Source organism: Euphorbia lathyris, chromosome 1 (genome assembly GCF_963576675.1).
Source record: "Euphorbia lathyris chromosome 1, ddEupLath1.1, whole genome shotgun sequence".
Lineage (NCBI taxonomy): Eukaryota > Viridiplantae > Streptophyta > Magnoliopsida > Malpighiales > Euphorbiaceae > Euphorbia > Euphorbia lathyris.
Genome location: NC_088910.1, coordinates 40,890,831 through 40,900,396, shown reverse-complemented (window position 1 = coordinate 40,900,396; position 9,566 = coordinate 40,890,831). Strand labels below are relative to the sequence as shown.

The 9,566-nt window shown below is 37.9% G+C and overlaps 1 long non-coding RNA gene across 1 annotated transcript; it reads right to left on the bottom strand.

Moving 5' to 3' along the window:
* Positions 1-1,963: 1,963 nt before the first annotated feature.
* LOC136229457 (uncharacterized) lies at positions 1,964-8,372 on the bottom strand. The gene is made up of 3 exons (XR_010689113.1): positions 7,834-8,372; positions 7,138-7,241; positions 1,964-3,303 (listed from the first exon to the last, which is right to left on the bottom strand). It is a non-coding gene; the product is annotated as an uncharacterized lncRNA (long non-coding RNA).
* Between the last annotated feature and the right edge of the window lie 1,194 nt (positions 8,373-9,566).

Genomic DNA, 9,566 nt, shown 5'->3' with positions numbered 1-9,566 from the left:
ACGGCTATCGTTAATATAATCTTTTGAATCGAGATATAACTATCCTTAATATCAAAACGATTTGTACTAACACGTGCTTACATCATAACGTATTTCCTGAACATGTGCCTTCTTCGGGACACGGAAAGGGACCAGGCGGGTCTCACAAGTCCATTCGTACGAGATGACTAAGTCGTCTTTAGTTCGAATCGTTTCGATGTTTTGGTGTATTTTATATATCGATTTAAGAGTATATATTAACGTATCATTTCATTTTCTTTACATATTTTAGGATTTAGACACGTATCATGGCAATTTGAAAACACGAACTAATTCATTTATCACATCAAAAATAGTAACGGGTAATCCTATGGCAACTTCTAAGGCTACTATATGCTGACACGGCTAATCGCGGGACCTCACAGGACCGCACAAATTCGCCCCTAACGAATGGATGGGGACCCTTTGACGCCTTACTGTAAGGGGGAACTTACACTAGGTTCTTTCGAGCGACGAATGGACTCTCGCTAGAGGTTTCGCAGAAATTACCCAAAAGGTTTGCAATAATGCGTATGAATGTATACGAAAAGAAATAATACGATCCGTCCCCGTTAAGGGCTTAATACACGCCTTCCGGAATCAAATTTCTCGCTTCCCCAGCAGAGTCGCCACTTGTTAGACAAGGTGCCGAACGGCCTCGCCCGGGCGGACCGGGGGGTGGACACCTCATGGCGACGTAAGCGGTGATTGGCGCCGAAAGCAACCAATCATGGAATCAAGCTGCTCGGTAGGACCGAAGCTCGGAGTATGGAAGAGTCGCCACCCACGAATGGAAAAATGAACACTGATCCCTTGCGGGAGACCGGTGAGGGTTCGGGAAACTTAGGTACGAGCCGAGAAGGCTAGCTCCTTTCCGGAGAAAGGCTACTAGGCACCCCGACATCGCCCGATTATGAACCACCAGCCTCCTACTCAGCGTGTTAGGCGATAACGGACTAATCACATATTTCTTTAAGTTTAAAATTCATTTGAAACCTTTTCTTTCTCGTTTTGAGCATGTCATTAAAACCATTTTAATAAAGAATCACCCATTTTGCATAAATTAAAAGTACATAGGAGAGAGAGTGGGAGAAGAAAGAATTAATTTATTCACAGTGTGATTTTATGCTTTAGACTATACACTAATTCTAAGCTAATTTCATTCCCCAAAAACAAATTTATTTACATAACTCGTACCTTAATCGCCGTTGGAACGATTTAGGTACGTTTCAAAACCCCGTTAATTTACATGACATCGACTCGAATCGCCGTTGGAACGACTCGAGCGTTTGAAAACGTGAGATAAGAAGTTTTAACAAAAATACGTGGTTAAGCATACAAATCAATTTATTTGGTACAAAACCATTTAATTAGGAAAACAATTCAAAACTTCATTATTCACAAAAAAAAAACGATTTTAATTACAATGTTCGCTTAATCCGTCGTTGGAACGAATTAAGGTTTTAAAACGTGATGTTTTAGAAAACGGTTTAAAGTAATAGGAAAGCCTTTTATTTACATTAGGAACTTCTAGAAAACTTAAGTTTAAATAAGCAAATTAAAATCTCTTTTTTATCTTTTATTTTCCATTTTCACTCAATTAACCTTTATTTGAACATAATTACAACAATTAACAAATCAAAGCCAAATTTACCCAATCGAATATATTTTAAAATATATACATATATACAAAAATAGAGATACATATATATACATAGTTTTATCTAAAAATAAGGGTATACGTTAAAAAGTAAGTAAAAGATACTAATTATATGCATAATAATAAGGATGAAAAATACTAAGTATATTATATTTTTATCCTACAAAAAAAACATATGAGAATAATAGGCAAAAGTCATAAATAGAAAATAACCTTTATCTCAAAATAATTTTACATAATAAATATATAGAAAATAACTTCCACTCTAAATAATAGCTAATATAACTTAAATGAGCCAAAAACCATATATATATACAAATATAATGCTTTACAAAACCAAATCAAAACGGATTAAATTCCAAATGTGAAATATAAGCTATATAATACGTATTTAATAGTTAGAGGACTCAAAAATAATTTTTATAATTATGTTACATAATTACATACATATATATATATGCAAGTACAAATATCAAAAAGTTGAGAAAAGAGGGTTAAAAGGGTGATTTTCGGATTCCAGCAGATTACCGACAGAAAATCCGTCACTAATCTGCTGTTAGTGACAGAAAAGACAGAATATCAACAGCAGTCCCTATACTTTCCAGATTTGTTCAAACACCTTAGATTAGATCTATTCTATCGTTTTGCACCTCCGAACTACCCAAATTGGATCATAGTCTATAACGGAGACTCCTAAAACGATGTTTTCTCTTAAAACGTTATTTAGAAATATTTTCCAAAACTTATAATTACAACGTTTTTAAATCCCGAACTACCTCTGAATCGGATCACGGTTCGTATTGGGATGTTAAAACGAGGTTTTTATTTCAAAACAAAACCAAACGTTTATTTAATACGGGACAAAAATTAAATAAATACGGAAGATTAAATAAAACGTGATAAATAAATAATTAACTAAATAAATAAAATTATAACATAAAAATAAATAAATTAAGAAAATAAATTAAATAAAATAAAACGAGTCTAGTCCTCGGATAATACCTTAAGATCGGTATTGACAGTTGAAGTCGGTTGATTCCACGAATCGTGATTTTCCGGTGTTTTTTGTGTTTTTGGTAAAATTTTAACTTTTGGGAAATTCGGATTTTTTAGGAAAAAAAATGTTTTTTTCCAAAAAAAATAACTTTCTCTCTAAAAAATGTTTTAGAGTGAGAAGCTTCAAAAATCCCCCCTCTTTTCCCCTTTTCAATGCATGGGGATCCGTGCCTTTTATAGGCACGGATCCCAAAAAAATTTGGGCGTAGCCCGACGGGCGTCGGGCTACGCCCAAAATATTTTGGGCCCTTGCCCAACGGATGTTGGGCGTCCGCCCAACGGACGTTGGGCGCTCGCCCCACCTACGTTGGGCACTCGCCTCAGCGGCCGTCGGGCGTACGCCTCGCGCTGTCGGGCGTGCGTCCAACTGTCGTCGGGCGCGCGCCGACTGCCGCTAGGCGCTCGCACCACGTCGCTGAGTACTCGCGAGCCGTCCACTCGACGACCGTAACTCCTACTGACCTCTTGTTTTTTTATTATATTTTTTTGCTTTAAAACTCCCGGAACCAACCGCTTCAACCGTCTTGTTACAGGTTTTCGTCACAGGTCCTCCGACTCGTCGTCTACAGCTGTAAAGAGATAGAAGGAATAATTTCCTTAGTTACAGAGTCCACACTGAGGTCTTGAGTTACAGAAGTTTGAACTACATTATTACATGAATACAACAACAACAACAACAACAAAGCCTTAGTCCCGAAATGATTCGGGGTCGGCTAACATGAACCATCATATAAAACCGTGAAAATCAAGTCGTGTCAGCGACACAGATTCGCTCCCTCCACTCCGTCCTATCCACTACCATATTTTCCTCAATTCCCAATAAACTCATATCACTCTCGATCACCCTCCTCCAAGTTTGCTTAGGTCTTCCCCTACCCCTCACCACTACATCCCTTTGCCACTCTTCGGTTCTCCTAACCGGCGCATCAAGCCCTCTACGTCTCACATGGCCAAACCACCTTAGTCGGTTTTCTCTCATTTTATTCTCAATAGATGTGACCCCTACTTTTGTCCTAATTATTTCATTACGCACCCGGTCCTTTCTCGTGTGACCACACATCCATCTCAACATACGCATCTCCGCCACCGACATCTTATGGATGTGGCAGTGTTTCACTGCCCAACACTCCGTACCATATAACAATGCTGGTCTAATTGCCGTCCGGTAGAATTTTCCCTTCAATCTATTAGGCATCCCGGGATCACAAAGGAAACCCGTAGCACTCTTCCACTTCGACCAACCAGCTTTAATCCTATGAGCAACATCTCCATCTACTTCTCCATCCGTTTGGATAATAGATTCTAAATACCGGAAGCAATCCGAGGCCTGAACAACTCTCCCATCTAGGATGATTGTCCCTGCCTCCCTACTCCTACGGCCGCTAAACTTACACTCCAAATATTCTGTCTTACTTCGACTCAACTTAAAGCCTCTAGATTCTAGAGTTTGCCTCCATAGTTCCAACTTCATCTCCACTCCTTCTTTCGTCTCATCAACCAACACAATATCATCTGCAAACAGCATGCACCATGGTATACCATCTTGAAGTGAACTTGTTAGTTCATCCATAACGATGGCAAAAAGAAATGGGCTTAGTGCGGAACCTTGATGCACTCCGATCGTAATAGGAAACTCTTCAGTCTTCCCAACACTAGTACGTACACTCGTGCATACTCCCTCATACATGTCCTTTATGATGTCAATATATTTCCGCGAAATGCCTTTCCTTATCAAGGCCCACCAAAGTACTTCCCTTGGTACCTTATCATATGCTTTCTCCAAGTCAATGAAAACCATATGCAAGTCTTTCTTCTTATTTCGATAGTGCTCCATTAATTGTCTCATTAGATGGATGGCTTCCATAGTTGATCTTCCCGGCATAAAGCCAAACTGGTTTTCCGAGATCTTCACCGTCCTCCTTAGCCTTTGTTCAATCACTCGCTCCCAAAGTTTCATAGTGTGACTCATTAATTTGATTCCCCGATAGTTGGCACAATCTTGGACATCGCCTTTGTTCTTATACAAAGGGATTAAGGTACTTTTCCTCCATTCTGATGGCATCTTATTGTTTCTCCAAATTTTGTTGAAGAACGTCGTCAACCATTCGATTCCTCTTTCTCCCAAACATCTCCAAATCTCAATAGGGATGCCATCAGGTCCTACTGCTTTCTTCAACTTCATCTTACTTAATGCCATTTTGACTTCACCCTTTTGAATTCTCCGCAGGCATTCATGATTTATCATATCGTGATGGATACTTATATCTCCAACATCTTGTTGGCGATCTCCATTAAATAAGTCATCAAAATAGGACCTCCATCGTTCCTTGATATCCTTATCTCCAACTAGGACTTTCTGGTCCACATCCTTCACACATTTAACTTTTCCGAGATCTCGCGTCTTCCTATCTCTCATCCGAGCAATTCTATATATGTCTCTTTCCCCTTCTTTCGTATCCAATCTTGTATACAGATCCCGATTCACCTTTGCTCTAGCATCTCGTATGACCTTCTTTACTTCCCTTTTAGCCTCTTTGTATTTTTCGTAGTTCTCGTCACTCCTACATTTCCCCAATAGTTTATAGGATTCTCTCTTACTCTTTACTGCTTGTCGTACTTCTTCTGTCCACCAAGATGTGTCCTTACCCGGTGGCATGCTACCTTTAGATTCCCCTAGAACTTCCTTCGCTACTTCCCTTATACTATGCTCCATCTTATTCCATATCGAATCTATATCTGAATCCATATTGCAAGTCCAAATATCTTTTTTGGTCATCTCATCCACAAATTTTTGTTGATTCTCCCCTTGCAATTTCCACCACTTAATCTTAGTCTCTATTTGAGGTGTTTGTTTTCTTATACATTTCCTACTTCGAAAATCTAGCACCACTACTCTATGTTGGGTTGTCGTACTCTCACCAGGGATCACCTTACAATCAATATAACTCTTTCTCCAAGCACTCTTTACTAAGAAGAAGTCAATTTGGCTCGCATTACCGCCACTCCGATAAGTCACTAAGTGGGATGTTCTCTTCATAAACCATGTGTTCATGATACTCAAGTCATAGGCTGATGCGAATTCCAAAATATCATTTCCTGCTTCATTCTTATCTCCAAAACCATACCCTCCATGAACACTCTCAAACCCATCTCGCCTAGAACCCACGTGTCCATTGAGATCACCCCCTAGTACCATTTTTTCATCCCTAGGAACCTGTTGCACCACTTCCTCTAAGTCATCCCAAAAAGCTTGTCTTATAGACACATCTAATCCTATTTGTGGCGCATATGCACTAATGACATTCACAACCTCATCCCCTATCACTAGCTTAACACTCATAAGTCTATCGCTCTTCCTAGACACCGCTACTACCTCATCAATATACTCCCTATCAATAAGAATACCTACTCCATTTCTACCCTTATCCTTTCCTGAGTACCAAAGCTTATAACCCCAAGGAGCTATCTCTCTAGCCTTAGCTCCAACCCACTTGGTTTCTTGTAGGCATAATATATTTATTCTCCTCCTCTTCATAACATCTACAATTTCAGCTAATCTTCCTGTCAAAGAACCTATGTTCCATGTCCCAAAGCGTAACCTACTACCCTTACCCCTACCCCTACCATTACCGTGGACTAGCTTATTTACCCGCAACCCTTGCATATTTGACACCACCCCCGGGTCCTGGGGTGGCGCGCCGCTTCGGGGCGACGACCTAGCAACCCTTGCACATTTATCACTACACCCGGGTCTAGGAAGTGCAGCGCGTCGCTGAGTAGGGAACGCCCCAACGGTATTTATATTATGGTTCATGTCATAAGATGTGACTAAGTTTTACGCTGGCCGCCACAAACCTACCGCAACCCTCCTCCTTTGTCCGGGCTTGGGACCGGCTGTAAAGGCCACCAAGTGACCCTCACAGGCGGAGTTACATTATTACATGAATATTGAGCAATAATATCAGGTACAAAACACAATGAAGTAAGGTAACGGAGGCCTACATGAAAGAATCCAATGATAGTGATATTATCAGGTTGTGGGCCCTTAAATAAGCAAACAGTAGGAATAAATTTAATCACTAATTGCGAGTCTTGAAGTAATCTTCCTACAGATAACAAATTATGAGTAACAGTAGGGATACGTAAGACATTTTGGAGAACAAAATTAGATCCAATATGGACCATTCCCATATTAGTAATTGCATTTTTCGAACCATCAGGTAAATGAACATAATGGTTCAGAGAAACACATTTATAAGGTGTAAAAGTATTAAGCTGACAACTCATATGAGATATAGCATAAGTGTCAATTATCCAAATAGGAAAACTATATTTAGCTAATGAAGAGCAATTGCTGAAATTAGACACATGAGTTGCCATGAAAGAAACAGAAGACAACATACCTGAAAACCCAGAAAAGTTGGCAGAATGACCTTCATCACCATGGGATAACTTGCCTTGATGTTTCATGACACGCTGAACCTTAGTTTGAACCATTTGTGCAAAACTAAGAGGAACAAAATAATTGGAGTTAGAAAAATTTTCCTTGTTATCCATTATATGAGAATCAGAATAGTCCAAAGGGTTATCAGCAATATTAGTTACACAATTAACTCTTGGTTTGATAGATTTAGTTTTCTTCTTCTTAAACTCCTATAACCAGTCTTGATAACCATGAAGTTTAAAACAAGTTTTATGTTCAGGTCCAGGTTTGTTACAATGTGAGCAAAAACGACCAGTCTAAGTACCAGACTCTCGTTTTTTACCTCTATTGGCAGAAGATGAGTTAGGAGTAAAAGGTTTATTGCCAGAGACATTTGCAGCTATCACATGAGGAAAATTCATAGAATTAACCTGCTTTGGCTTTTCAAGATTCTGTATCATTGAGTGGGCCTTGTGAAGAGTTTGTAAAGGATCTAAAAGAAGCATCTGATGCTTAACATGATGCTTAACATTTTGTGACTCATAAGTCTTCTTTGAGGCCAGACATATGCAAAGTTGAGAAGCTTCACAGTTACAGACAGATAGAGAGCACAAATATGTCAATTCATCCCAGAGTCATTTCAGTTTGGTAAAATAAATTGCAACAAATAGATTACCTTGTCTGAAGTCATCTCGTTTGAGTTGGTAAATGAGTGTACCATTAGATCCTCCAAAACGTTGTTCGAGCTCTTTCAACAAAGCTCTGGCATATGGTGTGAAAATAAAAGCTTCGACCAGATCTTTAGAAATCAAGTTCAGAATTTAGGAAGTAACTATAGAATTAGCACTCTTACATTGTGGATAGTCAGGAGAGGTACGTATTGGAGTAAAATTGTCACAGAGGACAAAGTTTAATTTCTTTTTAGTGGAGAGTGCTAAAAGCATAGCTCTACTCCAAGTAACATAGTTATTACCAGTTAAAAGGGTTGTAACAAGGCCAATTCCTGGATTATCAATAATAGTAAGTTGGAGTGATGATCTGAACAGAAGAGGAGCGAATCTGTTGTTTAAGTGGTTCACAGTGAGAAATATTTCTCGATTTGGTAGAGACACCAGATTTTTTAGGTTTATGAGTGTCTTTCCAGAAAAAGGAGCACGAAAGGGCATATCAGATACCTGAGAAGGCTGGCTGGAGACATGCATGTGTTGCTTCTCCTTCAACTGAGATCGATCTGGAAAAGGAAGCTCATGCAGAAGTAATTCCGGTGGTTGAACTGGCGATTTTGCAAGTTCGGACAGTATTTGGAGGAGAATCAGATAAGAGATCATCTTCATCAACTTCAAAATCTATGTAACCAGCAGGATTTGCCATTTTTGGCAGGAAAAATGTGATTTATGAGAGAAAATAGATCTGAAAAAAAGATCTAGAAAAGAGATGATACAGGTCTTAAGAGACAAGATGAAAGAAAACTTTGTATAATATCGAAATTGAGTGTAGAAGATATTGGGAATGAAAAAAAAAACTTATAATACTCAAAGTATGTGTAAAGGTATTGGGAATAAGAAGATAAGAGCAACTCTAATGTTATGTATAAGGACCAATTTGCAATTTACAAAATTTGTTTTGGAGTCTCTATCCATTAGATAGAAACAATTTGGAGTAAAGGTGAGCAGCGGTTCGGTTAACCGAACCGAAGTTTGTGCTATTTTCATAATCGAATCGAACCGAATAAGATTGGTAACCGAATTTTATTTAACCAAAAATTTTTGGTTCGATTCGGTTACCGACCAAATAACCGAAAACTCATAATATTTAATTTTTATATATTTTTGTTTAATTGGGTTTCAAATAATGCTTTTGTATAAAAGTTACAATTGAAGAAATTAAAGACTAATAAACCAAATTTTTTATATATATAAAGATGAAAGTATATTTTTTAGGGGTTGGATTTTATATTTTATAAGTTATTTATACATGTAAAAATAAAATTATATTTTTTATATTTATATAATAAGTTCGGTTCGATTATCAGTTATACCGATATATTTTTTCAGTAACCGAACCGATAACCGATTATCAAACTAAGCCAACAATTAAAATCGAACTGAACCAAAATGTTAAAATAACCGAACCAAACTAAAATTTCGGTTTGATTATCGGTTTGGTAATCAGTTACCGGCTATTTGGGCCCATGTCTGATTCTTCCGCTCTCAAATTTTATGTAAATATTTGGACCCATGTCTGATTCTTCCGCTCTCAATTTTTTTTTTATCAACAATAAGAAAAACTAAATATTTTAAATTTATATATACATGCTTGTTATTTCAAATGAAGCATACAAAATTTATGTTCTCTCTCATTATTTTAATAGTTTATTTAAAATTTCATATATTGTGTTGTGCTTTTATT